At 32.3% G+C, this 15226-nt stretch overlaps 1 protein-coding gene across 5 annotated transcripts in view; it reads left to right on the top strand.

Moving 5' to 3' along the window:
• The window catches only part of ASPP (Ankyrin-repeat, SH3-domain, and Proline-rich-region containing Protein), a 215893-nt gene that overhangs the window by 161385 nt on the left and 39282 nt on the right, over nt 1-15226 (top strand). The window lies entirely within an intron of this gene.

Raw genomic sequence — 15226 nt, 5'->3', positions numbered from 1 at the left:
AGTAAAATTATATTGCGCCGTATGTGTCCATCGATCAATATAAATTGAGTTTCGTCAAGGCTTCGACAAGGCTTTTTTCAAGCACTTTTTTGTTTCATGACTTATTACCTACACGAAAATCGGGTTGCCGAGAGATTAAATAGTAATTTAATTCTCAAGTTATATTCACGTTGAAAATGTTTACCAATTGGGAACATTCGTGGCAGAAAAAGTTCAAGCCATTATTTGTCGAAAGCTTTTTATTTTCTAATTAAAACTTTCTCATTTGTTTACTGAGATTCTTTAGAACCGCGAGCTATTTGGTTGACGTATTTGCATTTGTGAGGTCTCTTTTATAGCTGTCGGCTCGGAATCACGTGTAATTCCGTGGTTCTCGGTTATTTTAGGCGCAATATCCGCTTTATATAAAATTATAAGGAAACACATTTTCAAAATAATTATTTTTTTAAATTTCTCTTATGTATTTAGAATATTAGAATGTAAAGATAAAGGTCGAGCTTAAATCAATTCTAAAGCTCTATATCAATACGTTATTCAAATACATATATAATTTTATCTACTTTATGCGTTTAAAATAAAATACGCTAAACCTCAAATAAATATAAAGATATAAATATAACGGCTATCAACATTTAATACTGGTAGAATCTGAATATTCACTCAACAGGCACTCAAATTTTAATTACTTGGCTCACCCCTTCGACCCTTGGTGACGTTTGCTTTGTCTTCTATCTTCCAGAGTTCTCTTATTGACCATTTTAATAAGGAAATTCCTATGAAAGTTATGCTAATTTTTGGGGTATTGATATTGGAAATCAATCTGCAGTTATAGATAGTTCAGGAGGTTTAATCTGAATTAGTTTTCAAATGGTTTGACTTCAAATTTTCTATGATATTCTATGAAATAGCTAAAGTAAATGAAACGTAAATATAACCGTAAATTTATCATAAATACGGAAGTATTAAAATGTTATAAACCCTTGTTAAAAAGTTAACCTTTCCTGTAACCCTTAATTCCAATTCTGTTATTATAACACATAGGCATATAAAAATATATGAAGTATTAAAAAAACCTTTCACAAACTTTTGAAGTAAATAATTGGTTACTGTACAAAATGAAACAACATAAATGACGCAAAATACTTTATTACCAAGTTTCAATTTTCATTGTGTCGAAAGAAATATGGATTTGTTTTTGAAGGTACTCATGAATAATATCTACTTTATTGTACATAGATAAATAATAATATCAAAGGCATATTTTGTTTGTATTATGATAACAAAATGTATGGATATTGTATTATAAATATTAAGTTGCTTCAGCTTTAATCAGTTTTGAAGTTCACTCGACCTAGCGCTGTCGGCTTTGTTACCAACTCGTTATAAGTTCATTATTAAAAGTATGATATACGCGTCTATAATTTGTGAATATTTAATAACTTATGGGCTATTTAATGGATTCGTAGAATTTTAAGTAGTTATTTGGGATTATCCGTGCAAACAATAGAAAGTTTTATGGGTGTTTGTTTAGAAAATTCAAACAAATATGAAAGGCTTAATTTTTATAAATTGTGGACTATGTTCCTTTAAAGCACATTAGAGTAGAAGAAACTTTTAACTAGGTCAGAAAAGGATTGTTATTCCCTAAATGATGGTACCTTTAAAAACAAGAATTCTTACGTACGTGATTTTGCAAGTTTTCAGCTGACAAAAGAGGTTTATTGCGTTATTTAAATATTCAAGACATTAGGCAATTTGACAGCGCGTTATTGCCTGGGTCTGTACTAACTCGAAAATACTTTTATCTAAGACCTAAACAAACTCGCTGGGAATGCTAATGAGAAAAAGAGTAAATGTAAGCGCAAAATTCATGAAGGTTAATGTTTAGTGACAATTTCTTATTTGGTAATTTTATGAGTTTATTGTATGTTTAGATGCGACCGATTATAATAATCAGAATATTTTATTTTGATCAATATCAAAAAGTTGGTACATCGTTCAAGATTTTGTGTGTCACTGACCTGCCGAAATATATTTTGTACATCTTATTTATATATTTTGTGTCATTACAGTGTGAGAGACATCACCATAGTTTCAAATTAAGACGAGTTCATTTCAACGTCGAGTTGGATTTAAACAACTTTATTAACAGTTTAATTAAATGAAAGTAGCTTTATTTGATTATAGATAATGTAGCTCACTTTGTATTCCACACAATAGACAAGAAATGGACAAAGTTTCGCTTTAACAATTCGAATTAACCTTGATAATTAATTTTACGTTGATAATTAAGTTTGCGTTATTATATTCTTTAAATTTAGTTTGTAAAAATTATTTAATAATGAATGTAGATAATTATTCCATAATATAAAACTAGCAAAAAATGAATTTTGAAATCTCACACAGATGGATAGAATTGCCCAACCTACGCGACGACACACGTAATTTAATATGTTTATAAAAATAATTTTTTTTTGGCGTAGAATATGCGTTATAACGAAAGTAAGTAATTGTAAACAGATGACACACCTTTATTGCCTTTCAGCAACAAACAGAATAGGCGTTGCGATTAGAATGGCCGATAAATTAGACACACTGGACGTTATATGTGGCCTGTAGTAACGACCCAGCGTGTAAGCATCGATATTGAGTCAATACAGTACGACTGTATTAAGGCGGCTAATAAAAACAACAAGATAAATAATCTAATAAACATGTTTCTATAAATGTTTTGCCATATCTTTATCAGGAGATGAAATGTTTCCAAACGTTTAATCGAAATGAAATAGTCGATACATATACAATTTAGTACAACAATAATAGGCTATTTGTGTAAATGAGAAGGATACTATAAGCAGCAAATATATGCAGGTCGATGCCGTAAACAAGGTACTTCTCAATTCAATTGACTATTTGCCCCGTACTCACACATATGTACTCAACTACGGACCCCTATTAAGAGTACAATTCGTTATCACCAAAGTGCTTTAACGCGCACAATCACAAAAGAACCCGTAGCGATTCACCCGGGAAAAAGTTAGGGGCCATAAATCTTACGTAGTCACCGTATTAAGGTTTCCGTAATTGCAACCAACAATAGGCTTTATTTTGACTGCCCCAATCTAGGCGGCTCCGACGCAATTTATTTTGGACAGCAAAAGCGACATCTACTTATAAATACGCTCACATCCCTGAAGACATACATTTGGAGCGGGACTAAGTGCTGGGAAGCGCCGTGACTCCCCTCAGTTCTGGCCAAAGGGCGACCGCAATAGTGCTTTACGTTGTAACTTCTGAACGAAGCCTTTCAGCGCTGCAGCGCTTTATTTAATTTTAAATCTAAACTAATGCTTTTCATTTGAGAATTCCGTGAAGCGGCCTCTTGTCGTTTTAAAAGCTACCTATTCGAACAAAAGCGAAGTAATAATGTCACCAAGAAGAAAAGAGATGGAACAAAACAGGTGAAGTGGTGAAGTGGGGATGGGCCATTGTTTTTCAGTGGACCTAGATTCAGCTTGTTTGAAAGCTCGTTGGTAATTATTTTCTGAATGGATGCCAGAATTTTTATAAACCAATTGTGCTTAAAACTTTATAGCGTTGATGGTTCGTAAACACTTTGTTTTGTAGCGGGATGAAACATCGCTTGTTTAGCGTTTTATGGGAAATATTCTAAGCGTTCATTTTTGCTAAAATACATAGCTTTATTTTGATAATAATAGTTGTTTCATAATAAGAAAATGTTGACTATAAATCAATCGACCTACTGCATGTACAAAACATTATTTTAGACTGGAAATTTCTCATATGATAAAGAGCATAAAAACTTGGGAATCTTAGGACGAATAAAATTTCCGTTCCTATCGGTAATAAGCAAAAAGTTTTAGCTAATGCTAGAGGTAATCCTCTGATGGCTATTGGCTACGTAGCTTTTATCAAACCCTCTTACTTACACTACTTAATATTCCTACGCAACCAATTGTTGTTTGCATTCCTAAAATATCTATGACAGAAATAACATTTAGGTTAAAACTTAAAAGTAAGGTACTGGTCCCGCGCAATCACCAAAGCTATATGAAAATTGCTCATTCGACTCGAAGTACCGTAGTTCTATGTAATGACTAATTCGATTAGTGTTCGTGTAGTGAAAATTTTCAGCCACGTTTGATCGATCACGCGCCACACAACGCGTTCCAAATTAGCTTTGTTGCAAAATTAGTTAACTTTTATGAATTTTATAACAGACTGAATTATAGATAGAGGCTTTGGAATTTCATGTGCTAGCGGGTTTAATTATTTTGTCAGCGTGTATGGTGGAAGCGAATATAATAGTTGATGTACTTTTTGTTATAATTATCGTGTTTGTTAATATAAATTAGTTTGTTCCGCATCTTTTTTTATCTCACGGCAAGTGTGGTTGCTTGAACAGTAGATTTCCAATTTAAATAAAATGTCTCCCCGTGAAAACGCTCTCTGCAAAGTGTGCGAAACGTCGGGAAAATAATATAATGAATAAATCGCGTTTAAAATCCGTTAAAATATTTAATTAAAGTGAAACTTTTATTACATCGTCTCAAACTTTTTGGTCTGTGTAGCGCATGTCGCGTGACGGTCGGCTGCCGAGTAGGTATAAAGCAGTGTTCGGAAAGTTTCACTTTTACCGTGGTTTCATAAAACCACACAACTTTTTTTCTAAATCAAATATTTTTTTTAAACGCGCCCGACTAATTAAACATTCATATTCTTAGAATGAGGTAATCATTCTCAGAATGGTTATAAAAACTTTCCTAAAATATCTATAACAGAAATAACGTATTAAAATTAGCACACATAATATTCATAACCTTTGTACTCTTTGTAGGCTGCGTCCAAGCCTAACGTGACACACCCCTCAATCATATGAAGTGTCAAGGAGTGTGTAAAAAATAAGTGGATATTAGATTAGCGAGAGATTTTCACTCGATTATATCTTATTAAAGTCCGTTCATACATAAACTTTGGACAAAATCTTGTACGAAAAAAATTGCATTGACTTTAATATTGACGTTAAGTAATGTATTGTTAAACAATGAATTAAATTCGCTAAATAATTACTTTTAATGGTGAGATTTTTAATTGTATTGAGTAGGTATTAAGTAGGTAGGAATATAAAATCTACAAAGCTCATTAGTCAAACTCCTTCTCACACGTAAATGAAAGCAACACGCACAAGTAACTACAGCGAAATATAAAAACAAAATTCTTGGTCATAAAGCGCTAGTTTTTATTTCATTATTGATTATTGTATATTAAAACAACCAACATTCATCCTCCAAAGAGTGAACATGGCAAAGATCAAAATATGCAAATTATAAAAACTATAAGCTATGTAAGCCATTCGGTCAAGGCTGGTGGTGCGGCAAGTTAGCGTGCGATAAGTATATTTCATGTTTTCCATTATGTCGTAACTACAAAGAACTTTATGCGAGCAATTTCAGTCAACCTACACCGCTTTGAAGGTTTCACTGTGTCTGCAGATTATTGGTTCTGTATAGTGTATGATAAAATAGCACATTTTAGGTTATGTTGTATGGAATATTTTTAATAAGGTCTACCGTCTATTATGATAGAGTACCTAACATTATTAGTGAAGAAACTGGAACAGAAAAACATTGATTTCAAAAAAAGTTGTACCTATAGGTGTCGACTGTATTTGCGTAGATTTACAAGCTGCTATTTCGAAATAGAGCAAATCTAAATAAGGCAACTAAAACCAACACAACTTAGTAAACAAACCTATCTAAACATTAAGACGGCTTAATAACTACTAATTTAATACCTTTGTAACTAATAACCAAGTTTAATTTCTACGTTTAGGCGACAAATAATAATTTTAAAACTTTCCCCACGTGTATTTAAAAGATTAAATTGCAGACGCGTTTTGCTAATGAGTCTATTAAAAATACACTTTAGCGTAATATACGTAAGAAACATTAAACAGAAGTTTAATCAAATCGTGAGGGGAGAGGAAAATTAATTCCTTAATGTGTCTTCCTTGCCTTTTTGTTCTTGGGTAAGTAATTGCATAACACATGGTTGCAAGCCTTTATAAGTCACGAACAGAAGAAGAAACATATGATCCTTTTCGCTAAAACTGTTTATTATCGAATTGATCTTGATTTTTCTCTTTTTTATTTTAACAAATGTGATCTTACTTTTGAACATTATTGAACTATGATTAACATATAGTAAATTTTTATGTGATTATATCTAATAATAAAACACTTAAAATTAGACAATTCTACAAACTTTAAGTTATTACTCATAAGGACGTTGTAACTAATGTTATAGGTACCTATATTTCGTATTTCCCTTGAAGCTTTTCTAGGTTATACAATAGCAATAATATCTATAATTTGAATCTATTGATAAAGTATGTGAAACAGAAAATTTCTGATACCACTTGAGTTGATTTAAATAAAATATTGTTAGAGACGGGTTGTATGATATACATTATATTATATTGTTTTATTAGGTGTGAGATAACTATGAAATGACCGCGCAAACCTCACGTTGTTTTAGGAGGAACCCTTTTAGCTGTATCGAACATGTTTCGTCATAAAATATTATCTTACCAAATGTACCAGTGTACATAGGAGCTGTGGAAGATTTGAATAGGTTGTAAGAAGTACCTACTATTTCATTTGTAACAATGTTCATGTGTCTAGAATTTCTTATCGCCACGCCTATCAAAAGTACGTTCAGTATGTTTGACTGACTGATTTTTGATATTTTGGTTCATATTAATTGTTTTAAAGTTACATTTAACAATCACCTGTTATATGTTTCCATTTTTTTCATTCAAATAATACATTTCAAGGAAAAATAACAGCCAAAAAGTTCACGAAATCGAAATTATTGCATCAAATTATCTCTGAATAACCGTGCAATGTTAATTAAAGTGGGCAAACAAAAACTGTTATATTGAATGCATACAATGTACAGTGAAGTGATTAAATATTGTACGAAAGGAATTAATGTAAACAGAATTCGCGTATATTGTACGGCTTACCGCGGGAAAATTAATTGACAAACTTCGCTGACACGCACTCTGCAGATATAAATATTCATTAGAATTTTAAAATGCTTTCGCTATCTTGGAAAAATTGTTTCTTTTCAACTTTTTTCCATGAACGTTGTGAGTTTAACGTAATTGCTTCGTCTTTTAATCTTTTTGAAAAAGCAACATGGTAGTGAATCGTTAAATTAATACAATTAAAATTTTAGGCCACGTTTGATGCAATCATTTCTTGAATATGATTCAAAAACTTGTAAAGTATGTTAAACTGCAATTTATATAAAAAAAGTTTAATATTAATTAATAAATGAATTTGTTAATCCATTGTTAATTTCGTTATCCGTGAAGTTTAATCCTCGCGTATAAATACGCAAGAAACCACGCTTAAACTCAGATTAAAAGTTTAAACGTCAAAAGACCAAGATAAAGAGAGTATCAGCTTCTGTTAAAACTTGAAATGTCAAAAATATTATCAGCTATACGCGGATACATGGGCGTACGAAATTGAAATGGATTTCTGCCGTCTCATGAAAATTGGAATATGGAAATGTAGCCAATTAATGGAGAAATTAAAAGCACTGATAGAATAAATACGTTCAAGGATATTGGATGAAGTTTACTTTTGATTATGATTTGATATATCTACTTTAATTTGGGAATTCGGGGGCAATATACGTACGTACATACAGCATACTACTAGTTCATTATACACGTATGCCGTCTTAATATTTTACATTATTGATTTTAATAGTTCACCTTAACTGGATAATAAAGTACATTTGCCTTGTATGTCCAATAAACAAAATATAAACAGGGTTTGGTTTTGAAATGTGGCTCTTAACAATAGTCTATGAATATGTAAGCTTCTTGTGATTGCCTCTCTGACAAGTTAATCTATCCACTCCCAGCTTCAAGATTGGGACCCTAGGGTTAGGAATAGAGAATTAAATGACAAGTAGTACGGAAACATAGCTACATAAAATACTTGTACATCTTTTTTCGATCGATGAATAATTAAAATATTCACTCTAATACAAACATTTTGTAAGGTATTATGTAAATAGTACGCAGTATGCAAAAAATCTGTTTTTAAGCTATTGCATAGCTTCTATCGCGGGCCTTAAGCGCGGGGACCGAATCCAGAAATTCCGTAACGAAAAAACCTCACGCTCCCCACTCCGACGGTCACGGAGGTGTGGCTTAAAGGCATAGCATGCAATAGCTTTACCGCGGCAGTCCCCGAGTGCCACACGTGTTTTTTTTTTAACGTAAAGTCTATCCATTTAAAACCTACCGTATTTTAATATATTTTCTATCATCGTCCAAACTGGTTATTTTATTCAGTAGTTTATTAAATGGAAATCTATTTTCTATAGAATTAATATACGTAAATCCTAAGTAGAAATTAAATTCGTTTACTCTAGATATTTAATCAATTTCGTCGTCTTATAATGTCAAGTTCACACGTCTGTATGTTTTATTCATAAGGGTCTCTACACATCCCTCGTTACACGCTCTCGTACTCTGAGTGGCGTTAATTTCATTTGTAATGACCCTTTTTATAACACTGACAACGCATTCTTACGTCGTTTCATTAAAACTTCCCTTAATTAAATTTTAAGTGGATGGTACATATATATGTATTTTGTGGGTTACGAAACTTGATGAGTAAAAAAAGAAAACTTTTGAACCGAAAATAAAGTTAGTTGACATACATCTAACATATTTTAGTTTTTAACTTAAAAATTCACGTATAAAAGTCGGCACTGTACAAAAAGAAGAGTAATATTAATCAAATTTTGTGTATCTCAGACATTTCTTGAGCCAGCGAGGTCATTCCCAACTGAATTAAACTGTAAGCGCCAGTTTCACATAAAGCGAGCAATTAATTTGAGAGGTCGTTCCTTTGAAACGTTCCTTGCACCGAAAGGAAAGCAGTTAGCAATTTATGAACTGCGCAAACACGTGGGCTAAGCTGTAATAATGACTCGGTTAGCTGTAGCTGCGCTGCGATAATATAGCATTTATAGCCAAAGCCGTAAAGTTCAATTTCCTTTAATATTAAAAGGAGAACGTGGTTGTTTTTCTAAGAATAAGAAGTAGAAGATCGTGTATTCATGTTTGTGCAGATTCTTATTTTTCTATATCGTGAGTATGTGGGTATTGCAGTTGATATAAGATAGACCTTATGTAAATTAGAAATTTAGCAGGTTAAAATTAAGAAAGCTTCGAAAGTAACAAGCATCATTAAATATTAGTTACAAAATAAAGTCATTCGCCAAATTTGCGATCAATCAACCAAACTACAGTAAAAATATTTCAAGCGATCCATAAAGAAATCACAAAAAATCATAAGCTTCACAAGGCATACAACATTACCATAAATGGTTGAAGAAAAATCGTGGGTTTTGTAAGGAGCACTCCTACTGTGGGTCCAACAATTCGCAGGGGACGCTAGTGATCCGTGGTACTTTAATGAGTGACCTTTCCACATACATCTATAGGATCTAGGCCGAATACATAAGTAGTATAAATGTTTTATCATTCGTTTCTAGGTTGGTAACTACCTTGACCCTATATTTATGGAGGTCTTTCGCTTTTAGTTATTTAACGTCCAATTTAGGACAGGTACGTACATGGACGACATTTTTCACTATTGTTCCTTACATTTTGTGTTAGTTTCGACGTCGTGAACTATTTCTAATCTGTTTCGGAATGTTGTGTAATGTAAAGGTATATTGTCATTATCAATTAGATTTAGTTTTTAGGTAGCAATTCTATAACTAAAAACTTTCGTCAAAAATTTATTTCCCAAAACATCATTTTTTTTTTCATCATTAAAATGCTTTAATAGTTCTTTTACACACTTAATATGCAAATTTCTTCCAATTTTCTTTTGTCTGAATGCCTTTTTCTGTACCTTCAGAATAAGTAAAATATTGTTTTCACCTTACACATATATTCACGTATTTTTACAATACGCAGAAAAGCGAGCGAATATGGTACGTTTTCTAAACATATACACGTTTTATATTGAAGAAAGATCCAAGGATTTTGATCAATTTGGCCATGCGGGCGCTTTAAGGGGAGATAAATCCATCTGGATAGGTGTAAATCTCGGCAAATACTCCACCAGTGAGCTCCCGCGAAATAAAATTATACGACATATCGTTTTATTATGAAACTTCATATTATATTCGTTTCTATTATTCTATAGCTATTTTTATTGCTATGTATTTGCGGTAACGATTACAAGTATATGTTTTTATTTGGTCTGTCATCTTTTAAATGTTATTATGATTGATAGAAATTTCTAAGTAAAAATGTAGTTCAAAATCATTATTATCTATTAACATTAATCCAATACACTCATTGTTTTCTACTTCATTAATTATTCAATTAAGTAACCTGTATTTTAATATTATTCAATTACATTATTCGATTACAGTATTTTGTACAGTATCTAAATATTTATTAAATACTTACACTAATACGGTTACTTATATTAATCTGAACGTGCTACCACGGGCGGTTGGGTTCTCATCCATGGATCTCGTTAATACCTCGTTTACAATAAAGATTTCATTAACAAATTTCAATAGGATCATCCATAGGATAAGTAGAATCTATTAGGTTAGTTGATTAATCGCTTCGATTATGTGCAAACTCGTTAGCATATTAAACATAACAAGAGATAGATAGCTATAACATAATATAATGTTTCAATGGTAACGTGCTAAAAAATAACGTTGAATATTTTTTTTAACTCATATTTAGGTTGCAGAAGTTGTTCTTATCTTCTCCGTTCATAAATTTAAAAAAATATTTACCAAAAGCAAACAATATTATGTTTTCGTTGTACAAATTTTCTATGTTTTGATGTGTACATTAACAAATAAAGGATTTAAAATGTCGTCTCTGAAATATTATTTCCTTCATTTTTTAAAGCTACATAAAGGCAGAATAGAATGTGTCTTTCGATTTAACAAATATGAGTGTGTTAAGGAGTATTTTAGTATTTTGAAACAGTTACAATAGTCTTATCTGACTATGTTCATCGAAGTTGATTGCTTTGACCAGAAACCAATCGTAGAACATTTTGTATCTGTTTGCATACAAGAGACATTTAGATTTTAGTGGATAATACATAACAAGCATTTTGTCGTTAACCTAATCTATAGATACTAATATTATTAAGCTGAAGAGTTTGTTTGTTTGAACGCGCTTATCTCGAGAACTACTGGTGCGATTTGAAAAATTATTTCGGTGTTAGATAGCCCATTTATCGAGGAAGGATATAGGCAACAGGAGCGGAGCACTGCGGGTAAAACCGCGGAGCATAGCTAGTTCAATATAATATATCTACAATAACTAGGTACATAAGTTTGGTGACCTTTTAACTTTGATAAATTGATTGAATTGGTTTTTGTACTTAAGAATAATCGCACTATTTGAACCTACTAATTAAACTAACTAATGACCCATTACAATTGCTTCTTATGGTAAGCGAAAATTTAATTTAATTATTATAATATTTTTCATTTCAACTATATTATACAACCCAAAATTACATACGCATATCGTTATAGAATTGTCTATGTATCATTAAATTTAACACGTTATAGCAAATAATTTAGAATTTAGTTTGCATTTGCAACGGCATATAAAGCTCACGAATTTTGCGTCAATTCTAGCCTTAATTGCGTAGTTGAGATACTGCTTCTAAATAATACTGTGGTTATGGCGTGGTTTATCAACTAAATTAGGATATGTTTTGTTATAAACGATCTCCGTTATTAATTTACGGTAAGCGCTTTAAGAGGTTTATAGTTAGGGCTTTTGAGCTTTCCTGGACTGAGGATTAGGTCTTAGTGTCTATAAATTTGATAAAGGTGAAATTGTACACGTCCCTTATATTTCCCTGATTTGAGTATAATATTATTATGTATAATCTCAATCCTAATATGAATATCCTGTTACTACCGATGTAAAGAGGTAAAATCTAAATTACTTTTTTAATTGTGATGTTATTCCGAGTGAAACCTTGTCACTTATTTACGCATCTATGCGAATTGCTATTCAAAGCTTTTCAGTGTATTTTTTATGGACACTACAAAATTCTGAATACAATCCGAGCACAACTCAGGATGGCTAACATATTAAATAATTCTCACACATTATCAATACTTCAACCTTTTTTTTTTTTTTTTTTTATAGTGGGGAAATCTTCCAAAGATACCCACGGCCCCCGGGGAAGGAGCCGTGGGTTATGTCGGATTCTTACCGACTAAAACCCCACTGTGTTCCGTCGAGCCGCTTTAATGATGGGGCCGCGGGTATTTGTTGGAATTCTTCCGCGACATCAATACTTCAACCTGAGCGGGCGCTATCAACAAGTGTCAAGATTCACATAAATTTGGACCGGCCTTAATTCGGCGACGACCCCAAAAGGGACGTTAAAGTTTTTTGTCGAATTCGACATTTATTTGCGATTAAGGCTAGGGATAAATCTATCGTTATTTTGGCGCGAGGAATTTTTCGAGGTGATTTACAATTTAACCACCGACTGATGGAAGGTGTGGAGAATTTACGCATCAGTGTGGAATGATTGTAGAGCGGAAAAACGTCCTAATTTGACGCGATTTATTTTTGGACAGTTCTATTTCTTTTGGGTGTAATTGGAAAAAAATCCCACGACATTCCCGCTTAGATATTATGTCTCCCTTAAGCTTTAGATTAAATTGAATGTCACCTTTTTGTTTCAAGATCCTTTTGATACATCACGGGAATTGTCTGGGCCGTGTCGAACGGAAATTTGATTATATCGATCTTGGCACATCTAGGTTTCGTAGGAATACTGCCGCTATTTCGTCAGCCTTATTGAATTGTAGATGACGTCATTTACATGAACGACTTCTATTAAGGAATTTTTTGTTGCTCAATGTTGTAATAAGTCTTTTAGTATTACCTCGTCTTTATTATGCCTACGCCTTGTATACATTTTTTTTATCTTGAAATAAGACTCAAAGGCTTTCAGATTTTTAATTATATTAATAAATAGTGATTAAAAGTAACATTTAAATTACCTTTTGTTAAACGAATCCTTTGTACGTTTTTCTGACTACGCAATGTTATTTTAGTAATATGTACCACTATGTACTGTCATAGCGTGAGATATTACAGCCATAATATTCGTCGTTGAAGATCTAACTGAGCGAATCCGTATTATCATGCTTCAAGCAATCTTATATAATGTAACAACGACAACGCACATGCGACTAAGTTAAATATATGAAAATTGAGGTCGACGTCGTAATTCGCACGTAGCGTTGTAAGGAGCTATAAAAAGTTCTATATAAATATGCTTTATTCGCTTTTAACAAATTTAGTGCTCTACGTGCTCTTACCCAAAAGCGGTCCTTATTCGTGTCGCGATTCTAAACGTATAATTCGATGTTTCTGGAATTTTATTACTATCACTATCGATCTTTCCATGTTATCACTGTATTATACTTAATATTTATATATTTGCATTGTTTCCTTCAGAGGTAAACCGTACCCTTTTCGTTACATCATTTACATATAGGATATATCCACTAATAGAAACTCTTTAAATACTTCAGAACCTTCGTAAGCGATAACACTCGAGAAATCCTTTTCTGCTTGAAAAGGACCTTCTTTACACATACAAAATTGTTGTATGTATAAACATTTAAAACATTTACATACCAGCATGTTAAAGCGATCATCTTTCTTTACAAAAAGTCAATGCTTTTGTTACAACGGATATAATATAAAACATGTATCCCAAAGCACATGCGATGGTCGGATGGTACGTAATCCGTGAATGGTGGACGTAAGCTAACCAAAGGCTCCGCTCAACTACTAGTGTCCCTTCGTCCAGCATACTCACCACAACTCACCATGGAATCCTGATATTTCATGAATGTCAAAAAACTGTTCTGAAATAGTGCTAAATAGTGCCCAAAGGAAAAAAATAGTGCTCTTGTACTTGCGAAGTTATAGCCATAGTTCGATGAGTATGCTGGACGAAGGTTTCGCCCAGCATACTCACCTCCGTCCGGAGAATCTGTATACGCTTCAAACATAATTCATACTTCAAAAAATAGTTCCCAAATAGTGCCAAACGGTGCCCAAAAAGAAAAAACAGTGCTCGAATAACTTCGGAGTTATAGGCTTCGTGCAGTGAGTATGCTGGGCGTAGGTTCTACGCCCAGCATACTCACCTCAGTGCGCGAATATCGAACGAGCTATAGGTATAATTTACGTCTCAAAAAATTGTACTTGAAATAGTGCCCAATATCAGTCCAATTTTTGCTTGACTTTTGACTTAGAAAACCATTAAATTTTAATGTAAACTTCTACATACTAACGTAAAATGGGGTACAGTCGTCGACACATGTTTTTGGACAAAAATATTAAACTTTCTAATTGTAGACTTCATGTTATTGGAAATAATTATGGTATTTTCTCACATGTCAAAAACTTTCGATTAAATGCATTATTATATATTTTATAAATAATAATAAATGAATGAAACTTTAAGCGTAAATGAAGTCTATTACTTCATTGCATTGTGTGTTTGTCTGAATAAAAACAGTCATTTGCAGCCAATAAAATTAATATCTTGAAAAATTTTAAAAAGGAAATTATACAGTTTCTTTTTGTATATATGTTGCAGGCAAAACTTATAACCAGTCAAAACTAGTACTGTGACATAGTTATACAAATTTTTAAAACTCTTTCCAATAGTTTCATCAATGAAAGGTTTAGCAATAAAAAACATTTTTAATTACTTACGTTATTTATTACTATTTAAAGGGCCAAAGTAATCAGAATTCTAGTTAACTAGTTCACAGCTTTTGTTAACATTCATAATATAATCAATGTAAATAGAAAAAATTGTAGTTTTAATATTGTATATAATATACATATAAAAAAATGTTCAGCGTCGCGGGCGCCGCGCGTCGTAAGCCCCATACCTATTGACCGTACGTGCATCCATTACTGCCACACTATATTGAACTTTATCACATGAGGAATACAGGTCAATTTCGTAAACGTTGTGGTACCGTCCTTGATCCGGAAAATGATTATTTTGAATAATTTTGTCAGTTGTAATGTAAGCATTAATAACAGCAACTTTATTTT

This window comes from Colias philodice, chromosome 7 (genome assembly GCF_061535455.1).
Source record: "Colias philodice isolate Cphi_HAF_F1 chromosome 7, ilColPhil1 Martin Lab GWU primary, whole genome shotgun sequence".
NCBI classification, from domain to species: domain Eukaryota; kingdom Metazoa; phylum Arthropoda; class Insecta; order Lepidoptera; family Pieridae; genus Colias; species Colias philodice.
Note: the sequence above shows the minus strand (reverse complement) of the source record. Positions and strands in the feature narration are given on the sequence as shown.